Raw genomic sequence first — 13,261 nt, forward strand, 5'->3', positions numbered from 1 at the left:
GTAGAGACGGGGTTTTGCCATGTTGCCCAGGCTATTTTTTAAAATGAATTTTCCTTAAGTGGTACCTATATGCAAAGCTATTGCCCACTCAGAGAAGCAGCAAGAACTGAAGGAGCCCTTCCTGATTTGTGGCTCAGAAGGGTCTCTCTCTCTCGAGTTGCAGGGTGTGTAATCGAGTCTGACCACCAGGGGCACCCTGCCTTTCTGCGCTATTGGCCCTGCGGGGACTCATCAGGTTCCTTTTCTAGTTTCCCCTTTAGTAGAGACAAAGTAGACTAGGGCTTTCAAAAAGAACTGTCAGGTATTGAAGGCAAATACAAAGGAGATAAAACGTAAAACCAGGAAAGGACATTTCTAAATCCTTTGACAAGAATGGACAAGAATGAATCTAGTCATAGGTTCCTGAATTAGCACAACTTCAAGGCACAGTGGCTCTTGTTCTGGTCTGAGGATCCCATCTCTATTCTTCTCTGTATTTGCTATATTCTCTATATAAATCCTACTCCATGAGCTTGGGGTGCTAGAGTTTACTAACTGATATTTTAGTGAGGGGCAGTGAAAAGCAGCAGCTTTCATACTTCCCACAGTAAGAGACAGTGACCTATCTCTTACGATCTCTGTCACAGTACATAGTGACCTAAGACACAAATGAAATTAACACTCACCCTTACTAGGTGTGATGCATTCTGTTCTGCTCTAGTACTTTTCTTTTTGAGATGGAGTCTCGCTCTGTCGCCAGGCTGGAGTGCAGTAGCATGATCTCAGATCACTGCAGCCTCCGGCTCCAGAGTTCAAGTGATTCTCCTGCCTCGGCCTCCCAAGTAACTGGGACTACAGGTGCATGCCACCATGCCCAGCTAATTTTTGTATTTTTAGTAGAGATGGGGTTTCACCATGTTGGCCAAGATGGTCTCGATCTCTTGACCTTGTGATCTGCCCGCCTCGGCCTCCCAAAGTGCTGGGATTACAGGCGTGAGCCACCACACCCAGCCTTTTCTTTTAAAGAATGCTTACAGCAACTCACTAATTTCACTACCCGCTAATAGATCACCACATGCAGTTAAAAGTAAAGCAAAACAAACAAACAAACAAAACACACACCAAAAAAACCCCTCTGGTCTACAGAACATACTAACCAGCTATTCATCCAGTCTCTCTATGCTATTCTGTATTAAGTGATGTCTCCAGAAAGCCTTACAGTTTGATGATACAACTTTAACTCTCAGTGGCAGTGTTTTCCTAGCACTAAAGTATAACATTTAGCTCATGGCATTTATTTAGTTGGATGGACCAGATAGCCACACAAAGAACCTCTCTTTACCTTTTTGTAAAGCTGCTATTGTAAGCTGTGACTATTATGTTATTTAATGTCCTTTATACAAGGACCCATCTGATAAATTCTTTTACAGTATCCAGTCATAGGAAAAAAGTACCTTTCTATTAACAAATTCTTCAATTCAGATAATGAGAACACTATATTCACCATGTTTCTGTTTTAATTCTCAAGACAAAGAAGCTCAGAACTAACTTTTATCATCAATTGTTGTAGCTATTCTTGGCCTGGGTTTCTGGTGTGCCTATTGTTTCATTTTCTTTAACATTAGTTCTTCTGCTCTTGTCTACCCTGCCTTTAACTGTAATCTTCCATGAATCTTTTCCAGAAGTATGGGGGATTATTTCTACAAATAAAACTAGAATGAAATGAAATGGAATCTTATGGCTTCCTCTTTGCCCCTGAAGGGGAGAAAGGGTCACTCCGGAGTGAAGGAGTCTGTCCTTCACTGGGTCACAGATCGATAGCATACTATGCTGATATTTCTTTTGCCTTCTTTGAAGTCTCTCTGCTCTGGGCCCCTGTAGGATCTCCTTTCTCCCCTGGCACATATATTTTTATCATGTTTGGCTTCTCAGAAGCCCACACATTATTTTAATACTTTATCAGCCTGACTAGATAGCTTCAGATCTGAAAAAACACATGCTCTATGATTCAGAAAGGCGGCTTAGGTCTATGCTGACATCATCTATTTTGTCCTTCCAATTCAAAACTACTGCTTCTTCCAAAACATTCTGCTTCACAGCATCCTGAATCTCCCTTTAGGCTCTGCTTCCATTTGGGGAATACGGCATTTCACGTTGGGCTAATGAACACTCTAGGGTGTCCTGACTCAGATTTATAATATACAAAGCCCCAACCACTTCTGTAGGATTCTGATTCTTCTCTCAGATTGTTCAGCTAGGATGGTCAGCAAAAGGCCGTGTTACTCTTAACACAGAATAATACCATAGTCATACTTAACAGAACAACATATACAATAAGTATCATTATATATGTCATTAAAATATTGTCATAACTTTGCAAAATCAAAGCATGACATTTTTCAGGGGGGATATCTACCTTTGTGTGGCAGAAATCCTTTAAAAATCATAGTTACTAAGTAGCACCTTGATTTGCCTTCTTGATACACCTTCTAACAACTTTATCCAGCAAATATGTTAATATGGTCAGACACAGTACTTGGGTGCTAGAGATATACTGGAGATACGAACAGGAGGAAGGCAAGTCTCTGATCTCAAGGAGCCCAGAGTCTAGGGGAAGAAAGAGAACTGTCAACTAATCACTGGAATCCATGATGGCAGGCCATATACTGGAGATAAGTATAAAATGTTAGAAGAGTAAGTAAAATTATTTACAGAGGCCCTGGATTACTTCCATAAATAAGTAAAACAGGGGTATAGGAAGGATTCTGTAAGCAGAAGGAACACTATAGGCAAAATAAATTAAAAATGATCAAAGCGGGTACTGTTCTCAGGGGCTGATGAGGGAGCCTGAGTGGTGGCAGGAGTGGTGTGTGCAGCCCAGTTGACAGTGTCTATATGGGGTCAGGCACACGGCAGGCCTCAGCATGTATCTGTTGAATGAGACGGCTTGGGAAAGAAGGGTCAGACTAGATCATAAAGGGCCCTAAAGGACTCCCTACAGTTAAATTTTATATAGAAGTGAATAGGGAACCATTGAGAGTCATAATGAGATTTGAGCTAAGAAAGTGGGATGAGGTGGGCGAGGCGCGGTGGCTCATGCCTGTAATCCTAGCACTATGGTAGGCCAAGACGGGTGGGTCGCTTGAGGTCAGGAGTTCATGATCAGCCTCACCAACATGGTGAAAACCCGTCTCTACTAAAAATACAAAATTAGCCAGGCGTGGTGGCACATGCCTGTAATCCCAGCTACTTGGGAGGCTGAGACAGGAGAACTACTTGAACCGGGGAGGCAGAGGTTGTGGTGAGCCAAGATTGCACCATTGCACTCCAGCCTGGGCAACAAGAGTGAAACTCCGTCTCAAAAAAAAAAAAAAAAAAAAAAAAAAGAGACAGAGAGAGAAAGTGGGATGGGGTGTTGGAGGTGGTGATGGCATCTGAATTCAAAATTCACTTTAATTCTCTTAACAAATATTTACTGAACAATTGCTAGGCAGAAGGCATAAGCTAAGTGCTATAGAAACACAAGCAATCAATCAGCTGGGCATGGTGGCATGCACCTGTAGTCCCAGCTACTCGGGAGGCTGAGGCAGAAGAATTGCTTGAACCCAGGAGGCAGAGGTTGCAGTGAGCCAAGATTGCACCACTGCACTCCAGCCTGGGCAATAGAGCAAGACTCCATCTCAAAAAAAAAAAAAAAAAAAAGAAGGACAAGTGTTCATTCCTCCTTTGAACGAATGCTTACTGAATACCTATTATGTGCTTTGAGGCAGTGGTTCCTAAACCTGGCTAGGCATCAAAATCACCTGAGAGGTATTCAGATAGTACAGCTTTACAGATTCCATCTCCCCTGCTCCTACAGAGATTCTGGTTTAGAACAGCTGGGGTGAGACCCTGGAATTCGTATGTATTTTTATACCTTAATTTCTTTTGTGAATAAGTAATAAATTCATATGACATCAAATTGAAGAAGCATACAGAGTAAACATTGGAAAGTCTCCTTCCCACCTTGTTCCAGAGGAGCACCTTATTTCAGGTAGTTTTTAATCAACTAGCCAGAACCATTTCTAAGCGCTGATATCAAAACTCGGTGCCGTAAGAGAAACAAAAATTCTACCCTCAAAGGTTTGCAGGGTGGCAGGGGAACTAAGATATGCTCATGAAACACTGCAAAAAAACCAGAAATTCAGGGAACATCCAGGATCAGGCATGCAGGGAAAAGGTATGGGAGTCAACAGAGAGTAAGGGAGGCAGAAGGGGGAGGCTGAGAAACTCCCTGCAGGAGGAAGTGGCATGTACTGGATTCTGCTGCTGGAATTAAGCACTGCAGATATGGACAAGAGGAGAAAAGGCAACTTCAGGCAGAAAGAGACAGAGTCAGAATTTCATGCCCTCAAGAAGTTTATAATCCAGGAGTCAATGCACCTGCTTAAAACAGAGTCTGAATCTGCAAATGGAACTTGAAAAAAAGCAGTGAAACTTGTTGGAGAAGCAATTTAAAGTTAAGACTCTATATCCACCTCTCCAATCTTAACAGTGACCACTCCCCAAACCACCAAGTGTTGTCAAAACTGTCTTCACAGCACATTTATCCAGCTCATTGGATGATCTCAGAAAGTGCTACGGCTAAAAGCCATATTCCACAGGTCCAAAGTGCAACAAGGAAATCAGTTCTACATCTGCAGACCAGAGGAGGCCCACTGTAAGCCATACAGCAAATCTGGTCCCCACAGGTTTTGTTTGACCCGTGTGATTTTTAAAACCATATTTTTGAAAATCTTACTTAACCACGTTGAAAAACTCTAACATAAAAATCAATGTAGCCGGCTGGGCGCGGTGGCTCACACCTGTAATCCCAGCACTTTGGGAGGCCGAGGCAGGCGGATCGCTTGAGATCAGGAGTTCAAGACTAGCCTGGCCAACATGGTGAAACCCCAACTCTATTAAAAATACAAAACTTAGCCAGGCGTGGTGGTGGGTGCCTGTAGTCCCAGCTACTCAGGAGGCTGAGGAGGAGAATCGTTTGAACCCAGGAGGCAGAGGTTGCAGTGAGCCAAAATCACACCACTGCACTCCAGCCTGGGTGACAGAGCAAGACTCTGTCTCAAAAAAAAAAAAAAAAAAAAAAATTCAATATAGTTTTTTTTGAAAAACAGGAAGACCAGGCCACACTGGGGTTGTAGCTTGCCTGGCAAAAAGGACTGGTGCCAAGTGGCTGTGTCCCCAACACACACGCTGCCTGCCCAAGGATTTATCACCAGGCAGCTTCTCTCAGTAATGTGGCCGCCTGGCCTCTTCGGCAGGTTAGGTTTGTGTGACTGATAAGAACAGTAAGTAAAATAACATTGGACCCACTTAGACATACTTACTTGAAGGATATCCCCAGGATGAAAATTTAGACTTTAAAAGAGCTCATGTGGGAGGGGGAAAGTCATTTTCACCAAAAACAGTATTCTTTGACTTTACTTTAAAGCAACCTCCTCCACTACATTTCTTCACGAAGAGTAACTTAAAACAGAAGTCTTAGGAGCTCCTGCCAATGGAAAGCCCCAACAGATTTCAGAAAAAGAAATGTAAGTTAGAAAGAAGATGAGGTTTAATTTACATGTAACTTTCTAAAATATTTTCTAAAAAGCAAGTTTTGTGCAATAAATTCACCGAGATGGAATAGATAAGCATAAAAAGGCTAACAAAAATATTCTAGATATAAAAATTTGGGTAAGTCAATATTTTTAAAAACATAAAGTAATTTGTAATTGGATAACTGGCCACCTGACTTTAATGTCACTATTTTCCTGAGTTTGCATTTTAGCTGGAATAGCTTTTAAAATATAATTTTATGTTAGTTTTTTTTTCTTTTTTTTTTTTTTGAGACGGAGTCTCACTCTGTTGCCCAGGCTGGAGTGCAGTGGTGCGATCTTGGCTCACTGCAACCTCTGCCTCCAGGGTTCCAGCTTTTCTTCTGCCACAGCCTCCCAAGTAGCTGGGATTACAGGTGTGTGCCACCACGCCTGGCTAATTTTTGTATTTTTAGTAGAGACAGCGTTTCACCATGTTGGCCAGGCTGGTCTTGAACTCCTGACCTTGTAATCTGCCCACTTTGGTCTCCCCAGGTGCTGGGATTACAGGCGTGAGCCACTGTGCCTGGCCTAAAATATATTTTTAAAATGTATAGTACACATATGTATACAGGCACATGTGTGTGCAAATACAAGCATGCATATATAAATGCATGGACATATATTTAAATACATTTTATAAGCACAGATATAGAAATAGGATGAACATATAATTCAGCATCCAAAACAGAACACTTGAGAGAGAAAGGAGGTACAACGAATGCCAGGAAAACAGGGATACATTGGGACTGTACCTCAAAAAATCAGGATGAATGGTCATCCAGTATTTTATATATAAAGAAAATATAAATCTCTATATACATGATTTTACTTTTATTATCTTTTTTCTTTTTTAAGACAGGGTCTTGCTCTGCCAGGCAGGCTGGAGTGCCATCAGACGGCAGTGGTGCTGTCATGGCTCATTATAGCCTTGAACTCCTGGGTTTGAGTGATCCTTCCACCTCAGCTTTCCCCCATCCCCCAACAGTAGCGGGGACTACAGGTGTGTGCCACCATCCTTGGATAGTTTCTAAATTTTTTGTTAGAGATGGGGTCCCACTATGTTGCCCAAGCTGGTCTCAAATCCTGGGCTCAAGTGATCCTCCCACCTTGGCCTCCCAAAATGCTTGGATTACAGGCCTGAGCCACCACAGCCAGCCTGTATAAATTAAATATAAAATTATATATCATACTTATAAGGACATTTGTGTATATGTATATAAAGTATATTGTACAAATATGTAAAGTACTTTTAAGAATTATATAAATATATGATAAACATATTTTATAATTAGACTTTATAGAAATGCCACTGGGAAATTCTAGTAAATTAGCATATTTGGAATTTTCAGTTTTTATCTCCTGCTATGCTTCAGCCTTATATAATTAAAAATATATACACATAATGTAAACAAGAGACACTTAAGATACTTTTGATGACTGAAATGAACTTTCTTCACTTGCTTTTTAGAATTTCCTAGCTTTAGAAAAAGAAAATGAATCTATGTTCATGGTCAAAGACTGAAACAGCACAGATGTGCATTAAGGTAAAAAGCAGAAGCCCTCTTCTCCATCCTAGCCTCCCCACTCCCTACATCCATACTCCCCACCTCCCCCCAACACACACACAGCACACACTCTCCCTTGTCATGGGTCCCTTTTCTTATAACTTTGGACGACTTCTACATTCTGCCTGAATAAAGCCTTAGGAGAGAAACTGTATTTCCTCTTAAGATTATCCTTCTCAGGCCGGGTGTGGTGGCTCATGCCTGTAATCCCAGCACTTTGGGAGGCCGAGGTGGGTGGATCACGAGGTCAGGAGATCGAGACCATCCTGGCTAATACGGTGAAACCCTGTCTCTACTAAAAATACAAAAAATTAGCCGGGGGCGGTGGCACACGCCTGTAGTTCCAGCTACTCAGGAGGCTGAGGCAGGAGAACGGCGTGAACCCGGGAGGTGGAGCTTGCAGTGAGCCGAGATCGCGCCACTGCACTCCAGTCTGGGAGACACAGCGAGACTCCTTCTCAAAAAAAATAAATAAATAAAAAATAAAAAGATTATCCTTCTCTCCCAGTCCCTAGTTCCCCTGCCTGGCAATCCTCGCTTGTTCATGTCTCAGTTGATGTCTTATCTGGATAGCCTTGCTCCTCCAGAATTTCTAGTTTTTGGTTTCCCATCATTACAATGTATGGTATCATGCATTTGTTCACATTTATATCTTCCCTATGAGCTCCTTGAGAACAGGGACAATCTGATTCATCTTTGTACTCTCTGCACCTGTAGGCATGACAAGCCGTTGTTGGTGATGTTGAGAGTGAGCAGAGGGGAACTTGCCCTAGAGGGCGGCCTCGAGAAAGTGCCTTCGAGTTCTAAGAATGTAGGATTGCTTCACTCTTCTCTCTGCAATCTCTTAAAGATTTACTAATAAAAACACATTTTTAGGAAATTATCACTTGTCAAGTTTTGGTGTAGTATCAAAGAATATCCATAATTAGCTGAAAAGGCTATTAAAAAATTCCTTCCCTTTCCAACTACCTATTTGTGAGAAGCTGGATTTCCTTTACATACTTCCACTAAAACAGCGTGCCACAGCTGAAGGCAGGAGCACAGATGAAAATCTAGCTCTCTTTCCGTTAAGCCAGACTTCAAAATATTTGTAAACATGTAAAACAGTACTAGTCCTCTTACTATTTTTTTTTTTGTTTTAGAAAATAGTTACTTTTAATAAAATGTTATTTTATCATTCTGTTGGATTTATCACAGTCATTTTCCATCAGTTAATAAATACTAGGTAGGTGCAATTAAAAACAGTGGCAAAAACTGCAATTCCCTTTGCATCAATCTAATAGTTCTTTCAATTCTTATTTAAAATGTTGAATATGGTAAATATTGATAGAAAGAACTCAAATAAGAAAAGCTCTTTGCATACCCAATGACTGTAAGAGTGTAAGGGAGTCTAGGGACCAAAAAATTTGAGAACTGCTGTGCTAACCAAAGCCAAAACCAAAACCAAAACAAAAAAAAGTCAAAACAAATTTAATTAAAAATCTTAAATAATTTTCTAAGAAATTATTTAAAAATTATTTTACTCAAAAAAAATAAATCTATATAAGCCTAAAAGGACTAAAGAGACAGTGAATAAAATGTGGTGAAACACAAAGCAGAAATCCTCAGGAGACAGATGGAGACCAAGGGATACAGAAACACAGACACACCCACAGTCACGCAGATATACACACTCTCCATACCTGTCCTTAATTTTCCAAGTTTGAGGCGATGACTATTTCTTGAGTTTGAACATGGCTGAAAAACCAGGTGGAGCAACAGTCCACTCCACACTAGACACAGGTAAAAATTGTTCTTTGAGGCTGCTGCCTACAATCTGTTTATACAATCAATCTATCACTGCTTGCATCCTGGCCTTCCAAGTCTCAAAGGTTAGCTTGGTCACAGTAATCTATCCTGGATATTGCTTTTTAAGTATTGGTTCACTCATTCTGGGAATGAATTTGAAAATAAGGGAAATAATTCTTGGCAATAATCTGACTTTAACGACTTCCCAGTATTTCCAGCTTAATTAAATTTTCTCTCCTTTCAATTAGTTAAGGCGATCTTACTGAAATGCACAGAAAACTTAAAATGATAGTTTCCATATAAACCCTAATTCTTACAATGCAAAAAAAAAAAAAAAAAAAAAAAAAAAAAAACTTGAAAAATCTCTTTAAATTGTTAACTAATGCATTTATTATGCAGATCTTTATAGGGCTTGTTAGTAAAATCCGGTGTATTTTTATTAGTAAAGCTCTAAGACATTACAGAGAGAAGAGTGAAGTAAACCTTTTCAGTCTACATTCTTAGAACTACAAGTCACTTACTCAAAGCCACTCTCCAGGGCCAGATTAAACTCCATTTTTAAAAATCTTCTAATCAGAGGAAAAGGCCAAGAGCCCTCTTGCCAGCCCTTGGCCACGCAGCTCCTAACGTACATAATAACAACTGAATCGACAGAGCAACTTTCTCCTCCCTCTATGGCAAGTTGTCTTCTATAAAAAGAAACTTAGAAATAAAACCTAACTAAAAAAAGAACGCACTGTATTAGGATACTGACCTGGAATCCTGCAAAAGTCAAACCTGCAGTCCATACTGGGCCAGCGCAGGGGCCATATCAAAGTGAAATCTACTGCACGGGTCTGTTATTCCCTGCGGAAAGTTTTCCGACAAAGGACATTTTGCTTCAGGGAGCTGGCTGCACCATCCCACACACATCTTTGCAGTATATTTTCTCATAGTCATGTTGGGTGACTACGTCAGACCTCCTCACGTGACGGGGTGTTAGAAACACACGCATCAGATCTCGAAAACAGATTACAAAACAGAAGTCCTTTATGGAGTTGAGCTGTGTCTAGGAAAAGGAAAATCCTGTTGATGTTGCCTTTAAATGCGGCCTGAAACGGGCACAGAAAAGCTACATTTATCAGATTTTACTGCACTTAAGCTATCAGATTCAAGAAGGCATAGTGTGACAGGGGAAGCTTATTTTTTAACTGAAATTCAGGCTGTTCTGAAGGCCAACATCGGGAAGCTGCTGGAGTGCTCTCAGCAGAGAGGGAGGCCAGCTTGGACAACCTCACCTATTATCTGGAAAAGGTAAACATTAGGGCCCTGGACTTGTAGTTGCGTGCACATAGGATTGTGAGAACGAGTACTGTCAGATTCATGAATGATGCAATGGGCCCAGTTAAATATTTTAGGTTGCTTGTTTGGAAAGATGAAAGGGGGAAAAGGTCCTAGGTTTCTTTTTTCTTTTTGAAATGCAGCAGTGTTTCAGGGTAGCTCGTGCATCTTGAGTTCATCTCAGGATCAAGCTTGCCTGGGCACCTGCTTGCTTAAGAAGTCTGGCAAACAGGCTTAGAGAATCTCTCTGAAGCCTTTTGAGTGCTGTCTCTATTTCTTGTTTTACCCAAATTCCACTGACACTCAGAATCCCCCCAAAAAATATATATATACACACACACACATATACACATATACATACATATATACGTGTGTGTGTGTGTGTGTATATATATATATATATTTTTTTTTTGACACTAAGTCTCACTCTTGTTCCTCAGGCTGGGTGCAATGGCATGATCTCGGCTCACTACAACCTCCACATCCTGGGTTCAAGCGATACTCCTGCCTCAGCCTCCTGAGTAGCTGGGATTACAGGTGCCTGCCACCATGCCCAGTTAATTTTTGTATTTTTAGTAGAGACGGGGTTTCACCATGTTGGCCAGGCTGGTCTTGAACTCCTGACCTCAGGTGATCCGCCTGCCTCAGCCTCCCAAAGTGTTAGGATTATACGTGTGAGCCACCGTGCCCGGCCCCAAAATGTGTTAATAGAAGGCATTTTTAATCTGAATGCTGTGGGGAATGATGTGTCCCAGAGTTCCCCAGGACAGGGTTCCTGTCCCCTGAAAATTTTCATTTTAGGAGTCAGCTTATCAAGAATTGATTTCAAAAGCCAACCATCATTTCCTTGTGAACCCAAAGGGCTGGCTGATTGAATGGAAGGTGGCTCTGTACCTCTCAGTTGATTGCTACCTCTGGGGGAAGGCAGAGGGAAGAGCCGTTTACATTCTGGCTTCCGAACAAGAGTGAACCTCCAGCTAATCACAAGAATGAGTTGTCCTAAAATGGACGAAGCACCAGCTGCTGCTCTGGTGTTAAATCTAAATCCGCCTCCCCCACTGCACTGCCGCTCCCCACTCCCTGCCCCTCTGCACGCTGGGTTTCTCGGGACTCTTGCAAGACAGTGAATCACAGCTTACAATGGTACTTCCTGGATAAACCAGAAACTGGGCAGTGAGGAGTGAATGAGATGATGCGCCTGAAAAGCACCAAGTGTGGTCCCTGGCACCTAGCAGGGGGTTCAAGAACTGTCAGCTGGAGTTAGCTTGAGAACTGACTGCATTCTGCCTAGTTGGTGGTTATGGAGAGAACTGCTCATGCGGCTTACCTTTCATGCAGTATGTAGGGTGATCTTTAAAAACTACAAATGAGGCCGGGCGCAGTGGCTCACGCCTGTAATCCCAGCACTTTGTGGGGCTGGGGCAGGTGGATCACCTGAGGTCAGGAGTTGGAGAGCAGCCTGACCAACATGGCAAAACCCTGTCGCTACTAAATACAAAAAAAAATGAGCTGGGTGTGGTAGCACATGCCTGTAATCCCAGCTACTCGGGAGGCTGAGGCAGGAGAATCACTTGAACCCAGGAGGCAGAGGTTGCAGTGAGCCAAGATCGCGCCATGGCACTCCAGCCTGGGTGACAAGAGCGAAACTGTGTCTCAAAAACCAAAACAAAACAAAAACCAGAAAAACAAACCTACAAATGAGATCAAGTCAAGCCCTGCTCAAAGCCCTTCAGTGGCCTTCCCCTGATCTTAGGATAAAATCAGACCCTTCCCAGTGGCCAGCAAGGCCCTGTGCTGTCCACTCTCCAGACTCACTCGTTCCCTCCTACTGCACTCCTTGCACTGCCTTCCCTCAGGCACACAGGCTCCCCGGGCTGACTCCACCTGCCCAGTCTCTTCTGGCCCTGTGGCCTTTGACACACACGGTTCCGGCACTGCCCATGGCTGGCTCAGGCTTGTGCTTCAGGCCCAGCTCAAATGTCTCCTCGGAGGGGCCACCCCATCTCTCTATCTGCTGCCCCTTTGGTTTGCCCTCAAATCACCTTGTTTATTTCTTCATACTGCTTACCTCAACCTGCAATTATCACCTGTCCTTGCCTGCTTGTTTACTGTCCACTCTGCCCGCCAGAAAGTAAGCTCCAGGAGGAGCTGCTTATCTAGGCTGCTCACTGTTCACTGTTGTATCTCCAGGCCGCAGCACATGGTGGGGGCACGCAGTAAATGTCTGGCACGTTAAGAGATGTGACCACGCATATGAAACACAAACCAGGCTCACCCCGACTAAAAAAAGCAACCTGCTGCCGTCCCCTACGCTCACGATCCCCCCAAAAGCAAGCTGCCACCGTTCCCTGCACTCACGATCCCCCAAAAGCAACCTGCCGCCTTCCCCTGCATTCACGATCCCCCAAAAGGCAACCTGCCGCTGTTCCCTGCACTCACGCTCCACAAAAAAGCAACCTGCCTCTGTCCCCTGCACTCACGATCCCCCTCGCCCTGCTCTGCTTTTTGACTTTTCCATGGCACTCGACATTCCAATATACTACATACAAAATGGACTTATTTATTGTCTGTCTGCTTGCAAAAATGTAAGCCCCACAAGAGTATCAATCTTTGATTTTCTTCACTGACATACGTTAAGCACCTGACACAGAGTAGGCCCTCAGTATTCATTTACAAAATGAACAATCTGTACTATAAAAAGATACATGTTTATAAACCAACATTACATGAGCATGGTCACCATAAATAATGCCAATTACAATTTTCATCTCTCTGAATTCTCCAATATTGAATAAAATTGCTTTTATCAGATGTATTTCACGTTATAAAGCACTTTGCATATTAATTCATTTAATCACCTCCACAACCTCCTGTGGAGGTTGGCACATAAAAAATGGAAATACTGGTTGGGTGCCTTGGCTCACACCTGTAATCCCAGCACTTTGGGAGGCTGAGGCAGGAGGATCATCTGAGGTCAGGAGTTTTAGACCA

At 42.6% G+C, this 13,261-nt stretch overlaps 1 protein-coding gene across 16 annotated transcripts in view; it reads right to left on the reverse strand.

Moving 5' to 3' along the window:
• Positions 1–13,261, reverse strand: part of ZBTB38 (zinc finger and BTB domain containing 38) — a 161,768-nt gene that overhangs the window by 44,647 nt on the left and 103,860 nt on the right. The window contains exon 6 of one of the 16 annotated variants that reach the window (XM_008008909.3): positions 9,705–9,998. The exons of the other annotated variants lie outside the window; for them this stretch is intronic. The gene's annotated coding sequence lies outside the window, so the exon portion shown is untranslated. The remainder of the gene's footprint in view (positions 1–9,704; positions 9,999–13,261) is intronic. 16 annotated transcript variants of the gene reach the window in all.

This window comes from Chlorocebus sabaeus, chromosome 15 (assembly GCF_047675955.1).
Source record: "Chlorocebus sabaeus isolate Y175 chromosome 15, mChlSab1.0.hap1, whole genome shotgun sequence".
NCBI lineage: Eukaryota > Metazoa > Chordata > Mammalia > Primates > Cercopithecidae > Chlorocebus > Chlorocebus sabaeus.